Raw genomic sequence first — 17,598 nt, 5'->3', positions numbered from 1 at the left:
CATCATGGACCTCTTGTACAGCTCCACTATTGTCCCCAAGATAGCTACTGACTTCCTCTCTGGGAAGAATACCATTTCCTTCATTAACTGCAATTCAGCTCATTCTCTTCACCCCCCTTTTTGGATCAGAGTGCCTTCTCTTATCAGTCATGGCTTATGACCACTATGTGGCTATATGCCACCTTCTCCATTACTTCGTTCTCATGAGTCCTACAGTCTGTGCCTCCATGGTGGCTGGGGCCTGGTTGGGTTCTCTGCTTAATGCCTTGGTCCATGTCATATATACTCTGAATCTCCCTTACTGCACCTTCCGAGAGATCCATCATTTCTTCTGTGAGATCCCAGCTCTCCTGAAACTTGTCTGTGCTGACATGACTCTTTATGAAAATGTGATTTATGTCAGCTGCATTGTGTTCTTACTCATTCCAATATCTGCCATTATGGCCTCATATGGGAAGATTCTTTCTTCTGTTTTGAGATTAGGATCAACTTTAAGGATGAGAAAAGCTTCAACAACCTGTTCCTCCCACGTGATTGTTGTTTCTTGCTTCTATGGAGCAGCCATCATCAAATACTTTCTCCCTAAAACCTATCATACCACTGAACAGGATGAAATTGTTTCTGTCTTCTATACTATTGTCACCCCCATGCTCAATCCTCTCATCTACAGTCTTCAAAACAGAGATGTGGCCAGAGCCCTCAGGAAAATTCTGGGGAGGTAAATCTCCTTAAAAAGATACCTATTAAGAAAAAAAACCCTGAAAGAATGGGCCTCATATACAGAACGCTATTACTGTAACAGATAGCCAACATAGAAAAGTTAATGCAACTATGTTATAAAGGCAATTTAGAGATGAATTCACAATCTACTCTGAGTAAATTTATATTAGGCCAGGCCCCTCCTTCTACCTGAGCCTCATTTGCACTTCATAGAACTATTAAATGGAATAATTTGTGTCAGAAGATACCCAAAATTTGCAGGTGCTTGCAAACATTAGGGAACACAATTTTTTTTTTATATTAGACAAGAAGAAATATGCATAACCAAGGCAGTATTGGCTCTGCTGAATTTTACACTTCTTTCTAAATACTACTTTAAAAAATTATGACACTGCTAAAAAAACACTAAGAATAAAGTGCTCATGAAATAATTTTCAAACTCTTCATGTAACTTAATTTTGAATATGGCAAAAGACAGATATTTCTTCTGTTCTCACTGTTTTTTTAAAAATGATATCATACTTTCTAAATAACTGGTAGGAGCACACATTTTTATATTATTTAATAATACTTTTCTAATCAACTACAGAAATTTAGCTCAATTATAAATAGCAGTCTACTTAAAATATTTTCTATTGATTGTTCATGTTGTTTCTAATTTTTATATAATAATATACTCATACACATGCAATATGAGTATCATATAAAATTATACATGTTTCCCTATATGTATATAGGTGCAAACTAATATACATGTACATATACACGTGTTATATGTATGTATGTATAGCACTCCAACTTTTAATGTAATTTTTCCTAATAAATATTGTAAAATGAAAATAATGGGTCCAAGAATATCATTTTTTCTTGATATACATTTCCCAATTAAATTTTAATTAGGTACATTTAACATGTAATAAATAGATGTATGTATGTAAGCATGTGTGCTTATGTTAGACTATGTATGAGTAAATTCAGTTCATAACAAAATAAAAATATACAGATTTACACTTATAATTTTCTTTATTAATTTTTTAAGTGAAAATGGACCATGTTAGAATTGTAATGAATATTTACTCATATAGTTTCTTACCATTTTTAATAAGCTCTTTCATCTTTGTTTATGTCTTCTAGCATCCTTCTTTGGGAATCTTTTCATAATTATTTATATTTATATGCTAATTCTGCTCTTCATATTTTCCTGTATATTTTGTGATTTATTTTAATTTACTTTTAAAGAAAAAGTTCAATCCATTATCTCCCTTATATTTAAAATTTTTAATGTCTATTGTACATCTGAATTTATGCAAAATTAATTTTTACATTTTGACTATAAGGGTATCTTACTGTTCCTCACTTTTGTTTGATAGTTCTATTTTCTCATTGCAATGGTCAGACTTTTCCTTTTAAATTTATCTTTCTTATCTATCACCTTCACCCAACACTAAGGTATGAATTTCTATATCTAAATAACCACTTAGTTTTGCAGCATGTATTCAGTAATCAATAAATTGCCTCTCATTTTAAAAAGACAATTATAGGATTTTATGTTCACAGGTAGAAGTGGATCACAACAATATAAAAGTTGTAGAAATGTTGTGCAGTTTTACCAATTTTTTAAATTTTTACATTTTATATTCTTTTCAAATATTTCATATTGCTCATGTCTTCTTCTATGTTTCATCAGATTCAATCAATGGCTCACTACATGTGTGATAATTGGTCCTGTGGGAATTTTGCAGAAAATGATTTTTCAATGCATGACTCCAATAGGAGGTGATTTTTAATAAATAGGAGCAAAAATAATTTGAAATATATTTAAAACAGTGTCTTTGTAAAAAATTATCATACTATCATCTTTGGCTTCATTAAATCATTATCTTTCCTCACATTCATCAGATAGCCAATATCTTAAAACTGTAATGTCATTCAAGTAATAATAGCCCAAATTACATCAAATGATGTGGATTACATATCTCCTATTCTTCTTTCTATCATACCACAGAAAAACCTTCAACTCATGTAGCAGGATATCTGGATCCTCTAATTTAATGCAATAAAAAGAACTAACTGGGAACATTTGAACATATGACATCTTGTTGCTGCATCTCTCATTATTCAGAAAATGCCTCTCCTCTGTTTCCATGAGGGGTTTTGGCAAACCCGTTCATAAGAGAAACCTAGCCCATAGTGAAAAGCCAAAACATGTTACCTAGGTTAGCCAAAACATCTATTCTATCAATCTAGCCACAATAACTGGTCTAATAGTGGGTATATATTCAATTCAGGATGATTTTTTATGCTTCCCTGGAATTTTCATAATTTAAGCTATATGGCAAATTGGGGGTTATAATTTCATTACCAGGGGAAGATCTCTTGTTAAAGACTTTGTTTAGCCCTTCAAATTATTTGAAAACCCATTAAGCCAGCATTTATAATTGTCAGTGTTCACATACAAATATAAAATTTTTAGTGAAAAGTCCTCCAAATCTTGCAAAAATGAATGATGAGTAGACATCTGTTACTCATTCAGGAGAGGCGTCCAACCATTCAAGACCCTCCTCCACATTTTGTTCATGCCTATCATGAGCTGGGACTCTGTGGACATGGAATTTCCATTTTTTATCTTTAATAATAATTGCTTCACTATTTCCTGAGGAATAATTCATGAAGTTTAACCCAATTGTGGGTGTGGCCATTTGATTAGAAATGTGACCACACCTATTCAAGGTAGGTCTTGTTTAGTTTACTAGAGTCTTCTAAAAATGGAACATTTTGGAGAAACCTTAGATGCAGATGCTTGGAGAGGAGAAACAACAGAGCTCGCAGAGCCAACATGAGACCCAGATGTTTGGAGATGCAGGGCCCAGCAGACTTCATCTTGTGCCTTCCCATGAGATACTAAGCAAGCCAGAAACTGGAGAGAGCCAAGGGAAGAAAAGACGAAATCCAGCCTGGAGTTGCCAAGCAAGGAACCCACTAAGGAAACAGAGGCAGAAAGCAATGGAGCCCAAGAGAAAGGGAGTAGCAGATGCAAGCAATGTGCCTTCCCTGGTGGCAATGTTTACCCAGATTATATCAGGCTTTCTTGAGTAAAAGTAGCTTGTTGTTTGTGTCATAGTTTGGACATATTTGCTGCCTTACAAATGCTAATTTGCAACTTAATAAATTCCTTTTCAAAAGCCATTCCATTCCTAGTATATTGGATTCCAGCAGTTTTAGCAAACTAATACAATGCATGATACTAAGTTTGATAATGTTGCCACTCTAATGGGCTCCTCTGTCTGATGCACATGAAAACCAATATGTGACATTAGGATTTTGGGAAGAAAAAGCATGTATTTGTGAAATCAATGAGCAAGGAGATTTGATGCAAGTCTCAGATCTCTCTGAGTTGCTAAATTCATGGCTTTTATCTGCCAATTTGGGGGTTGGCTTGGGGACAAGGGAAGTAATTGGATAATATGATGGGGGTCTCAGGGACAGTTTCTAGGAGGCCACACACAATTCTGTCATGCTAAAACATACTTATATTTGCATCACATTTCACAAATATGGTGGTTAAATCTCTGCCGGGGGTGTGATTCTTACTATTATAATGTAGCAAAGGAACTTTCATGTCAGGAATGTAATTACTACACCTGTACTTGGGGTTAAAGGTAGATAGAGCTGTTTCTGCTGGGGTGGTTAAAAACAGAAACTCATCCTGTAGTGAAGCAATTTCTTATAAATGTACATAATGTTGTGGGGGTTCTAAGAAAAGGGAAGTAGAAATTTCTATCAACCAGAGAATAGAGTATGCTACCCTGAAAATTGGACTAGCAAATGTCAGTTTAAGTGGAAATTATGCAAGTTAGCAAGGCATGGTTTTTCTATTGCTGTTGCTGTGTTCTGGAAAGGGGTGGTTATACAATACCTACTGTATTGAATTTTTTCCCTTAAAAACTATGATTAAGTTTTAATCCCCAAACATCATGAAAGTAGGGAATTACTGTATTTCCCAATGATTCTGATGCTAGGTGTGTACCCCCAAAAAACTGAAAACAGGGATTTGAACAGATATTTTCACACTAATGTTCATAGTGACCTTATTCACATTACTGAAAGATGGTAGCAATCCATCAATCAGTGAATGGATAAACATTGATTGATGGACAGATGATGGAATATTTTTTCAGGCATAAAAAGTTATGAGCCCTCTAGCATGTGTCATCAAGATAAATTTGAAGACACTTTGTTGAATGAAACATGCCAGATCAAGAGGACAATTATTGTGTGATTTCACTAATATGAAGTAATTGTAATAATCAATCACATAGAATTAGAATCTAGAACATAAGTTTACTAGGAGATTGTGGTTTGAGAATGGGGAGTTAATGCTGAACATGCACAGAATTTCTACTTAGGCTAATTGTCAAGGTTTAGACACAGGTGGAAGTGATGATACCACTTTATTGTGAGTGTAATCAACAGCATTGAAATGCATAGGTGAAAGTGGTTAAAATAAGAAACTTTAGGATGCATATATTACTAGAATAAAAATTAAAAGAGGAGACAAATTTGATGACACAGTGAAGCCTATTGTAGCTGATGAATCATAGTTAGTAGTATAAGAATGTTCTTTCATGTATTGTGACTAATACTACTAATACACGATGGTAATAATAGCATTGTAAAGGGGAAAAATACACCTAAATGTAAACAATAGAGATAGAACTATTTTATAATCTTTCATCAGTTGTAACAAAGGTATCTACTGTTAAAAAAATGGTGCAACTTATAAAAAATTGTTACAAATATTTCACACCAATGCAAGGTATTGGCCATAGCGTGGTGTATGGGAATTCTGTATTTTATGTGTAATTATTTTGTAAAGTCACATTTTTTTCTAATAAAACAAAGATAGCAAAATTATGCAGTTGAAAGTTGGCTGCCTTTCCTCTGGAGAACTATACATTTTTAATGAAATAAATTCCCTTTTATTAAGAGCAAATCCATCTCTAGTGTTTTGCATTCTGGCAGCTAGCAAACTAGAACAGATTTGGTACCAGCATGGGGTGCTGCTGCAGTTTGCAAATACCAGTCATGCTGGACAAGTTTTTTGGATGGATAAGGGGAAGATTTTGGAGGAACTGTAAAGAGAATTGTGGTAGTTAGATTCAGTTGTCAACTTGACCAGATGAAAGTGCCTAGTTCTATTGCTGTGGACATGAGCTAATGGCAGGTGAGCCTCATCTGTTGCTGATTACATCTGCAGTTGGCTAGAAGGCAGGCCTGCTGCAATGAATGACATTTGACTTAATGGGCTGGTGCTTAAATGAGAGAGCACAATGTAGCACAGCCTAAGCAGCTCAGCATTCCTCATCTCAGCACTCGCAGCTCAGCCCAGGCCTTTGGAGATACAGAAAGAAGTCACCCTGGGGAAAGTTGTTGGAACCCAGGGGCCTGGAGAGAAGCTGGCAGAGACCATCCTGTGCCTTCCCACATAAGAAAGAATCTCCATGGAACATTAGCTGCCTTTCCTCTGAAGAACTAACAAATCCCCTTTTATTAAAAGCCAATCGGTTTCTGATGTGTTGCATTCTGGCAGCCAGCTAACTAGAACAAGAATGATGGAGAAGTCCTGGAGTGCTTGAAGAGACTGTTGGTGTAAAGAGAATCACTGCCAATCTGGACAAAGGAGGACACAAAAGGGACAAGTTGGGGTTTGCAGGATGAGAACCATGGAAGCTTGGATCTGAAGCCAGGAAGCCTTGGGCCAGGAGAGTGGACCCACCTGTGTACACGGAGAGAGTGAGTTTGCCCTGGAGGCAGAGGATAAGTCTCCCACCTTGTTGCAGTGGAAGAGTTGTGCTGCCTCAGGTCTTGGAGAAGGCATAACATGCTCCTTGGGGACTGGGGAGAGCCTGGCTGCCACCACATGGAGGGTTTAAGTATGTGCCCCAGAAATAACAGTGAACCAAGGTGTGGCCCAAATACTTGGATATGGTGGAGTCAAGAAAATGGTGGTCCTCTCTATGTCCCCCAAGGTTAATTCTGAAAGAGGTGTGCCACTGCATAGGCCCTTGGAAAGGGTCATTCTGCCACTTTCTAAAGCCAAAGGATAAATGACTTTGAGATTTTGAAATCCAATGGAGTTTGCCCTGCAAATTTTTTGAACTGTTTCAGTATTGTGACTCCTGTGTTCCTTCCAATTTTTCCCTATGGGAATGAAAACATGTATCCTGTGACTGTCCCTCCTTTGCATATTGGCAACAGATAACTTGTTTTGAGATTCATAGATCCACAGCTAGAAAATAATTTTTTGCACTTTAATATTGTTTAAAGTGATGTGTGTAATTGCCAAGTTGACAAAGAGAGAACATGTGATAGTTAGGTTCAGGTGCCAACTTGGCCAAATGAAAGTGCCTAGTTCTATTGCTGTGGACATGAGCCAATGGCAGGTGAGGCTCATCTGTTGCTGATTACGTCTACAGTTGGCTAGGAGGCATGCCTGCTGCAATGAATGATATTTGATTTAATTGGATGGTGCTTAAATGAGAGAGCTCAATGTAGCACAGCCCAAGCAGCTCAGCATACCTCATCTCAGCACTCACAGCTCAGTCCAGGCCTTTGGAGACGCAGAAAGGAATCACCCCAGGCAAAGTTGTTGGAACCCAGAGGCCTGGATTGAAGACCAGCACAGATCACTTTGAACCTTTGTGTGTAAGAAAGAGCATCAGTTGAAAGTTGTCTGCCTTTCCTCTGAAGACCTATATGTTTTAATGAAACAAATCCCCTTTTATTAAAAGCCAATCCATCTCTGGTGTTTTGCATTCTGGCAGCTAGCAAACTAGAACAATCACCATGATCATTTTTGGAACATTCGTGTCACTCCAGAAAAAGAAATAAAAAGACAAAGCTCATACATCCCACACCTTTTGCCCCTCCCTTTAATTGACCACCAGTATTTCAATCTACCCAATTTTTACCCTTTATCTGCTTCCCATTGTTTAATTTTTATCCTTATTTTTTGCTCATCTGCACATACCCTGGATAAGTATATATAAATATATATATATATATACTATGAAAAAATACATGAAATTGTAGCCAAGTGTGCGTAAATACATGTCTTGTAATTCATGATAGATGTGTTTAATTGCTAATAATGTATAATGAAGTTTGATCATTTTCCTTACCTTCTAGAATAATTGTGTTATATTTTGGGATTGTCCTTAAGTTAATGACTCTAAATTTAAAATACACATACATGCAAATGTATTAATTCTAATATTTATAGCAGCATTTAGACTAATGAGCAAATGGAGAAGTAAAAATAGGACAAATATAAAATATTTCAACTGTAAAATGAGGGAAATATGCTATAATTACTTTGTCAGTTCAGATTCACCTAAAACACATTGTTACCCCAAATGGAAGAAATGCTTTTCCTTCCTGCCTCCTTTCTTAAGATCTAATGCCATTTATGTAATTAAGACAGACTTCCAAATTAGAACTTCAATTGAAATTAATTTTCAAGAAATATGTTGAGGAATGACAGTTTTTATGCAAATTATTTTACTACTAGATTTATACAGAATGCAAATTCCTTTCCTAGTGTATTATAATTATAAACAACTCCAATATATAAAGGAAAGTCCTTAAATATGAGGGAATTTTAAATAAAATTCATTCAAACTATGTTATGAAGTGATCCCAGGAACTTTGGTATATTTAAGAACTAGTTTAAAATCAATACATACATAAATTGAGAGCCCCATATTTTTTCCTTAAAAAAATTATCAATTCAGGAATTATTTTTATAATTATTTCCATTATAATATGAACTCCTCTGGTTTGTATCATAATCCACACATATTTCATTCATTGTGAGGCTCCACATTTCCCTTTTATTAAGTTATTTGCATAAAGTTGATTTAATATGTTATGTTTATATTTAATATATTATATGAAGAACATTTATCAGCATGGATTTAAATGGTGAAGTATGTAGATTTTACAAAATATTTTAAAACAGTTGCAGAAAAAGGTACAAACTTGCACCATTCCAAAAATGTTCTTGAATATTACTTTGTGTCACACATAATATAAGTTGGTAAGATTAAAATAAGAAACAAATGGATTAATTCCACCCTCTCGATTAATAATGAACATAGTTACTCCAGGATCATTCTCCTTCATGGAGCTAATGCATTAGACTGTCAAACCATGGAACTATTTCATTGCAACGTGGTAGCTTCTTAGCCCCATTATCCTTAGAAGACTTATAAGATTCAAGCTCAATATAAGAGTGAATAAATCTTGTGTGTGTGTATATATATATATATATATATATACTTCATACTATTTTATAGAAAGCATTCAAATGAAATGATGTATTTTATTATATTATATTATTTACCCCAGAAATACCCCAAATCAAGGATATAAGCATGAAGAAAAATTAAACAATGCACTATCAGATGGCACCGTGTTCACCATGTTTGCTTCCAGATGAGAGAGAATCTCTGTGTTCACCATGTGCCCTTCCACCTGAGAGAGAAACCCTGAACTTCATCAGACTTCTTGAACCAAGGTATCTTTTCCTTGATGCCTTAGATTGGACATTTCTATAGACTTGTTTAAATGGTATATTTTCTCAGCCTTAGAACTGTAAACTAGGAACTTATTAAATTCCCCTTCTAAAAGCCATTCCATTTCTGGTATATTGCAATCTGGCAGCTAGCAAACTAGAACACCCACCCAAATGTATATTTTGTCACCTCTGGGCCATCAACAGCCCTGACACTCACAGATACTGGTTTTTATTTCCTATGTAGGAACACTGCATACTTAGAGTACCTCTTCAGGTATGGACAGGAACCTGTACTGTAGCATTCATCATTCCTAACAACACTTAAAGCCCCAAGAAATAGCCTCTTCCAGGCAATTACCTAATCCTTTCTCAAAACCTCACTTCAACCTAAAAAATGGAAAACAGGAAGTTCTTAGAAGGTCTGGAATTTGGATTTCATGCTCATGATAATCCTATCCAAGAGAAACCTGGCATAGGACACACCATCTACTGTAGTCTGTTTTGGTTTGTAGGAATTCCAACATTATAATGGTCATTTTAAATATCTCCCTCACACTATCTCTAGTGACTTTTACTTGGATGGCCGATTCTGGTAGTAGGGTTCCCCTGGAGGAGCCATAACAATGTCATTTTTTCCCCAGAAAATACAATTCCTGCACTCACAAAGGAGAGGTAGATCAGTATCATATTTCCCTGAGGAGACACAAAAGATGTCAGTCTTTCCAGGGAAGTCTTCTTTTTTGACCTTCTCCTGCCCTACTCAGCAAATGACACTGTTCAGCTTACTGTTCCTTACAGGTCTCAGTTGATATTGTCATTTAATTCTCAGTAGACTGCACCCCTGCCAGGGTCATGATTGATACAGAGGCTGCAGAGAAAGCAGATTGAAGTGATTTCTGTTTTACCAGAATTAAGAATAATGTTCTTAATTCTTTAAATAACAGTCTCAGCTTGTGCTGTCCTTGGCCCCCACATTTCTTGGGAAGGAGCAACTCTTCATTCTGTTCTCTGCAGACTGGAAAAATTAGGTACTCTTAAGCAGCCCTACTTCTACCCCTGCCATGTGAATGTTTAAAGCAAAGCCTGAGGGTTTGTTTTATAGATAGTGTCTATATTCTAGAACCACACATACTCTTTGAGGCCAATGGAATAAAAGTTTATTTGGTCTGGAACTGAAATTTTCTGTAATGCATAAACTAACTCAACCTATCTGTATAACTCATTTGAACAGTTGAAACACAGGGAGCCCAGAATAAGTCCTTTAATCCTATATAGATAATTGTATTTCCTGGATACATCCTAGAGTACATTAAGCAGATAATCAAAAAGTGTTAGCAAAGTCCCTTGAGGGACAGGAGGAAGAATATGGAACTATTAAGCCTTACTGTCAGTGAATCCCCTGATACTGTGCCAAGCTTAGCGACACCCAAATCAATAGCCCAATCCCTCAATCATGATGCTTAGTCTTGTGAAGTTTATGTACATAGCAGAGAAGCTTAGACTACTTATAGGCATGCCTAAGAATTAATTCTGGAGGACCTCCATCAGAACTCCTGGTTTTGTTCTTGGCTACATTGTAAATTTCTCTGTTTGGAGCTTGTATTCACCAGTCCAAATTTGTTAATGAAAAGTCACAATTGGTGCCTGGCCAAGTTCCCCTCCACTTGTTCCTAGGAGAGAGAGCTTCTGCTTCCCACCAGAGAGTGACTCCCATGTCAACCTTCAAAACCCTTGGGGGAGGGGAACTAGCCTACACAGCATTGAAGTATTTACTCACAGCTCTTCACAGTGATTTATCATTCTCTTTCTTACAGTCATTCCTGGCTGATGTGCTTCTGGTCTTTGAAGTCCCCTAAATGGTTGTTTCAGACACTTAATGAATAGTTGCTATCTATGTTTAGAGGATAGAGTAAATTCTAGAACTCTCTACACCACCATCTTCATAGTCTCTTCTGAATCTTGACGATCTGTTTTTCCAACACTATCATGTGTAAAGATCTTTAGGGTTGGGACTATATATATATATCTTTATATCATCCATACTTAACATTCTTCCAGGAACTTAATTAGTAATTTTAAAATGAATAAAAATAAATTATTTAATGAATAGTTAGATAGATGTAAGTTGGCTTTCTCTGTAAAATACAATATGTAATTACAATTTAAAACATAATATCAATTACAGTTATTGAATATCAAATTTGAATTCTCTTCTTTGGATTGTATTTAAATCAGAAGAATAATTTCATTGCTGTTCAGCTTCTGTTTTTTCTAATATTAAACTTCAAATCATCATGCATTTTAAAGAACAAAATGCCAGAGAGGTTACAATTTGCCTTATGGAAAAGTCATCTGCCTTATGCATTCATCTAAACAGTTTTCTTAATAACATATTAACTTTAAATTAATTCTCATTAAACTTGAGCATACTATACAGGATAATCTTTTATGCTTAATTTTCCTTCTGATTTGCATACTGTAAAAGCTGAAATTCGAGGTAAAGAAAATTCCAGGCTCTTTCCTGCCCCACCCCTTTGTTGTAGCCTCCCATATTTCTGGGATTGGTGTGTGGATTGGTGAACTGGAGACAGGAATGTGGGGGTTGGGGTGGGGTGGCATTAAGCCCTGAAGAGGGACCAGGTATTTGGGTTGGACCATGATTGCAGGCAATGTGGAAGTGGCTTTATTCAGACATTCAATTTTGTTATTCCTCATGAGGAGAATTAGTTCTTTTATGCTTGTGTTCATTGTTTGAAATTAGGGAACACTTTGATTTGGATAATGTTGAAATATATTGTTCACAATCAAGCAAAGCAGTGAAGGGGTTGACTACATTCTGAATTCACATCATTTATATGTAGCATCATAATTTAAGAAACTGTGATAATAGCAACATATAAATGATCATCTGTTGTGGGGTGGAATGTTTCAAGAATGTCTGTTAACCCTGATTAACATAAAACAGAGATTATTCAAGATCTCTGTTTCTTTATTGACCCTGTGTTTAGATATTCTATTCATTATAAAGGTTGCTGTACTGGAGTCTCCAACTACTACTGTATTGGTGTGTATTTCTCCCTTCAATGTTGCCAGTGTTTGGTTCATGTATTTTGGGGCACCCAGGCCAGGTACATAAATATTTATGATTGTTATTTCTTCTTGATTAGTTTTTTTCTATTAACTCATAGCGTCCTGCCATGTGTTTTTAACTCCTTTACACTTTAAGTCTTATTTTCTGATTTTATTATACCTACACTCATCTTTGCTCACTGCTCTTTGCATGGAATGTATTTTTCCAAACTTTCACTTTCAGCGTATTTTCATACTTGGGTCTAAAGTGAATATCTTGTAGACAGTATATGTATGGATCCTGTTTTTTAAATCCATTCTGCCAGACTTTTGATATTCAATGTAATTATTGTTAAGCCAGTAATTTATTCAACCATTTGTTTTTTGTATTTGATATGTCAAACTTTATTGTTTTTCTTTTTACCCCTTAGTTACACTTACAAATAATCTTCATTTCTACACTCTACTCCAAACTTCTCCTCCATCTCTTCCTGTCACCTTCTAGCACTCTCTTTTAATATTTCTTAAACAGTAGATCTCTTGTTTATAAATTCTCTCAGTTTCTGTTCTGTGAATACTTTCAAACTCTCTCTTTTTTTTCTTCAGGCAATTTTATTTCAGGAGGAAGCAGAGCCACCTGGGCAGCACTTCAAGTGGGTGAGAAATGTCTGCCCTGAGATGTCAGGGGATACGGTTTTTATGGTTTCAGGGTAGGGAGTTGGGGGTAGGAGTTAGGCAGGTTTTCATTGGTGGGTTTTGGGGAGTTGGGAGCCTTCTGTCGGTGAAGTTTAAAATTTAAGTGCTGCCTTAGTTATGAAGGGTTGTGGCTTTCAGAGGGTGGATATGGAGTAAGGGAGTTTACTGCAAGAATGTATCTGCCAGAAGGTGGAGGTTGAGTAAGGAACTTTACTGTAAGAATGAATCTGCTGGGTGCATCTGTTAGAGGGTGGAGGTTGAGTAAGGGAGTTTATCACAAGAGGGCAATTTATGGAGCATGAAGGAGATGTGAACTATCATGGATTGGGGTGGGAGGAGCTTTCTGAAATATTTGCCGGGGGTAGCTCACATAATGGGGAAAAGGGTCTCTTCCTCCAGGACTTTCTGGTCTTTGGTAATGGAGGAGTGGAGGTGACAGTCCATTTTCTGTAGCTGCTTCTGGCTGATAATGGGGCATAGTCAGCCTAAGGGGAAGAATTTGTGGGGTGTCCAGATGTGCCATAGCACAGGAGAAAAAAAGTTTCTACTACTTCTCATATTGGGAGATCTAATTCATGTATTATTGAGGAGATGCCTTGGGACAGGAGAACAAGTTGTTTCTGCTCCTTCTCATATTGAGAGACATCATTCATGTTTTTTTGAGTTATTGACCAGATGACTTGGCATATGAACTTGGAGAAGAGCTATAGGAGACAAGGATCAAAGAGAAGAACTAAAAATATTACTAATGGTGTTATAAGGGATACAAGAAATAATTTTAGCAGTGAAGTGAAATAGGAAAGAAATGAAGATAGCCACAGTTTGTTCCCATAATTAGCACCTTGGGCTTTTTTAATGGTTTCTATGTTTTCTCTTAAATTTTTAAGATTTTCTTTTACCTACCAAGTTTTATTAACATAGAAACAACATGTCTCATTTATGATTGCACAGGTACTTCCTCCAACCACAATGAGAACATCTAATGCTCTCTTGTTTTATAGAACAACTAAAGATAGACTATCTCTTGTTGCTGATTATTAATAGCCCCTATACTTGCATTTCAGGATACTTGTATTGAAAAGAATGTTAATAACACACAGAGGGCAGTGCAACAGTGGTTCAGTGGCAAGAATCCTCACCTGATGAGCTGGAGACTTGTGTTTGATTCCCTGAGTCTGCCCATGCCAAAAACCAAACCAAAAAAATACATTGTCATGGTCAGGTTCATGTGTCAACTTGGCCAAGTGGTGGTATCTGCTTGTCTGGTTGGGCAAGTGCTGGCCTGTCTGTGGCAATGAGGACATTTCATAGAATTAAATCATGATCACGTCAGCTGCATCCACAGCTGATTCCATTTGTAATCAGCCATTTTTTTCACGCAGACCACATAGTTCTTCATGCTTACCCATTTCATAATTTCAAAGCCATTTCCACATTTTTATGTGTTTGGATAGCCACTACCCACTTTCTAATATTAAAAAACTGTCTTAGTTTCCAAGCTGCTATGCCATTACCACATATCAGGACAGTGTAACAAAAGTAATTTACTGGTTTATGGTTTCCAACTCTAGAAGTATTGCTTCCTTAGGTTTCCTGTCACATGACAATGTTTTCTCCTTTCTCTTCAAGATTCTTTTGGCTGCCAGCTTTGTCTCCACTACATGTTCTTTCTTCATTAAACCTCCAGGGATAGGTTTCATTCCCAAACTTATTCAGTTGGATTGCACATTAACTAAAAATAACATCTCCAAAAGGTCATATTTATAATGCTTTCATATCCACAACAATGGATTAATAATTATGAACATCCCACATAGGGGGAAATGATTTAATCTTTCACAAGTGTGAAGTTTTATGTTTATCTAGATAGGAGTTAGATTATGTTTACTGTTCCTGTAGTTATTAGAGGCTAACATTTCCTCTGATTTCCTTGACTTTGGTAACCTTATTTTCTTTGAGTTTCCCTAGGTATTTCTCAATTAAGGACTGAACTGTTATTTTACAGGAGCTCACCAAAGTCCAATTATCATGCCATAAATAAGTCAGGGGTATGTTTATTAAAACACAGAATCAAAAATAAGCAACACCAAATATTAGCAAAATATTTAAAATAAGAACAAGTTTGTATTGCTGAGCAGTATTTCAATAAATATTTTATTGTACTTGTGAACCACTTTTATTCAGTTAATTAACTTTTAGAAAATGAAAGAAATTTATTGATTATTAAATTCAAGCTTCAAAACTGAGTAGATGAATATGTTGATACAGAATTGCATACATTAGAGCAGGCTGAGGCTGGATATGGAAGGTAAATTTATAAGAAAAAGACAAAAATCTGCAAAGAATTAAAAAATGAACAAATGTGCAATGATGAAAAATTCTTATGAAAAATGAAAATTACATAAATTCAAATATGTAACAGATGATATCATTAAATTATAAAAGAGCTAATGCATTGGTGATTTTTTCATAATAAATGAAAATAAATCAGTCAAATATACATGAAAATAAGAAAAACATAAGTAATACATAGATAAAAGTCATTATGAAAAGAGTTCCATAGAAGAATGTTACAATGCATAAAATTTCAATGATACATAACTGGATAAGTAAATATTTATTACAATTCTAGTGAGCTCAATTTTTCACTTCAAAATTAATTTTTAAAAGAATAAGTATAAAGGAGTATATCTTAAAGTCTGCTGTGAACTCAGTTTGCAAACACAAAGTCTTACATAAACTTTCATCCTTAAAAACAGTAATCTATTTGATATCTTAATTGTACATAATGCATAAGATTTAATTTGGAAAAATATAACATGAGAAACAATGATTTTCTTATTTTTTCACATTTGAATATTTTTCTGGAGAACTTACAAAAGAAAGGGAGTGATATTTATACATACATATATACAAACACATGTATGTACATTTACATGCATATTTGAATATTGATTAATATAAACATGCATATATATCTGAATAAATTTTTACATGTATACCTATGTCTTTGTATATATAACAAAATATTTACAAATCTGAAAAGATTTGAACAATGAATGATGCAATATTTTAAGTAGATTACTGTGTATAACTATACAGGGTTATACACAGTATAACCAGTAGATCAAGTAAACACTATTGAATAATAGAATATGTGTGCTTCCAACAATTAGTTAAAAAGCACAATATCACTTCCAAAATAATTGGTAAGAACAAAAGAAAAATATACATTTCTGGAACACATTAGAAAAATATATTCAAAATTAAATTTTACCTTAATAGCTGCAAAATTATGTGCAAGTTATTACTAATGTTTAATTTTAATGATGTTGCAATGTTGAAATTTTGCTATTTAGGAAGAAGGGGTGTGAAATTCAGCATAGATTCAATATTGCCTGGCTGGTGCATTTTTCCTCTTGTCTAATATCAATATTCATTTTTGCTCCCTATCTCTGCTGTTCTCCAGGGAATTCCTGGAAACTGGCACCTGAACAGGGATCTGAAGAAGGGAAGGTTCCAACTGATTGGAGAGGATTGTGTCACACCACCAAGACCCAAAGGAGGGAGAGTCTGGACTCCAAGAACTTAGTAAAGTTTTGTTCTGGGAATTTGTTAATCAGGGTTACAATGGGGCAAAATACTTTGCATGCTGAATATGAAACTTTGTTGTATGCTTTGTTAAGGGCAAATGGAGTGAAAGTTAAAAAAAGAATAAAATCACAGAATTATTATGCTTTATTCAGAAATATTGTTACTGGTTGCTGGAAAGAGGAACCTTAAAACTTAAACAATGGCATGAAGTGATAAAGGAATTAAAAAAAGGTTTATACACAAGAGGAAAATATCCCACTTGCTGTCTGGTCCTTATGTAATATGATTTCTGCAATATTAAAGCCACTACAGGATAGTAGCTTAGGAAATGAGAGCGATAGTGAACATAAGAGTGATAGGCCAGCTAATGCTGCAGATGAAATAAAATGGGAGGAAAGGGCAACTTGTCTTCATTCTGATGAATTCCCACTTTTACCATCAGTTGAAATGTTGTCTAACAAAGACATTTATGTTGGTCAAAAGGGGTATTGAGCATCCTCCTCCTTTTGTACCAGCTGAGTTCACAGGAAGCAAATGCCCTCTGTGAGTTTCTATAGTAGTACCTCATGAACCTGTAGTTTATTTCAGAATTAGACAGCAAAATTAGAAGGGGATGCTGAAGCTTATATGTTTCCTATATAAATTACTGAAATTCATCCTAATGCATGGTACCCTGAAGGTGGTCACCAATTTAAGCATAAAATTTATTTCAAAAGAATGAAAAGCTGCCTGTTTTCAATATGGAACTTCATCCCCATTCATGATTGGATAGTTAAGGGGATTAGAGCAGTCTGAAAGATTAATTCCATGAGATTGGGAAGTGTTTGCTTGTGCTGCCTTTACTGCCTCACAGTTTTTACAGTAGAAAGCATGTTTGCTTGATGAGGCCAATCAACAGAATGCTAGAAATGCTGGTGCCCGACCTCCTGCTCCTGTAATGG

At 35.4% G+C, this 17,598-nt stretch overlaps 1 long non-coding RNA gene across 1 annotated transcript; it reads left to right on the top strand.

Annotated features, from left to right (window-relative positions):
* The first annotated feature begins 9,135 nt into the window (after positions 1 to 9,135).
* Positions 9,136 to 16,783, top strand: LOC143661618 (uncharacterized). The gene is made up of 3 exons (XR_013164738.1): positions 9,136 to 9,298; positions 12,974 to 13,020; positions 16,533 to 16,783. It is a non-coding gene; the product is annotated as an uncharacterized LOC143661618 (long non-coding RNA).
* The last annotated feature ends 815 nt before the right edge of the window (positions 16,784 to 17,598 follow it).

This window comes from Tamandua tetradactyla, chromosome 2, assembly GCF_023851605.1.
Source record: "Tamandua tetradactyla isolate mTamTet1 chromosome 2, mTamTet1.pri, whole genome shotgun sequence".
Taxonomy (NCBI): Eukaryota; Metazoa; Chordata; class Mammalia; order Pilosa; family Myrmecophagidae; genus Tamandua; species Tamandua tetradactyla.
This window is presented reverse-complemented; position numbering and strand designations above follow the sequence as displayed.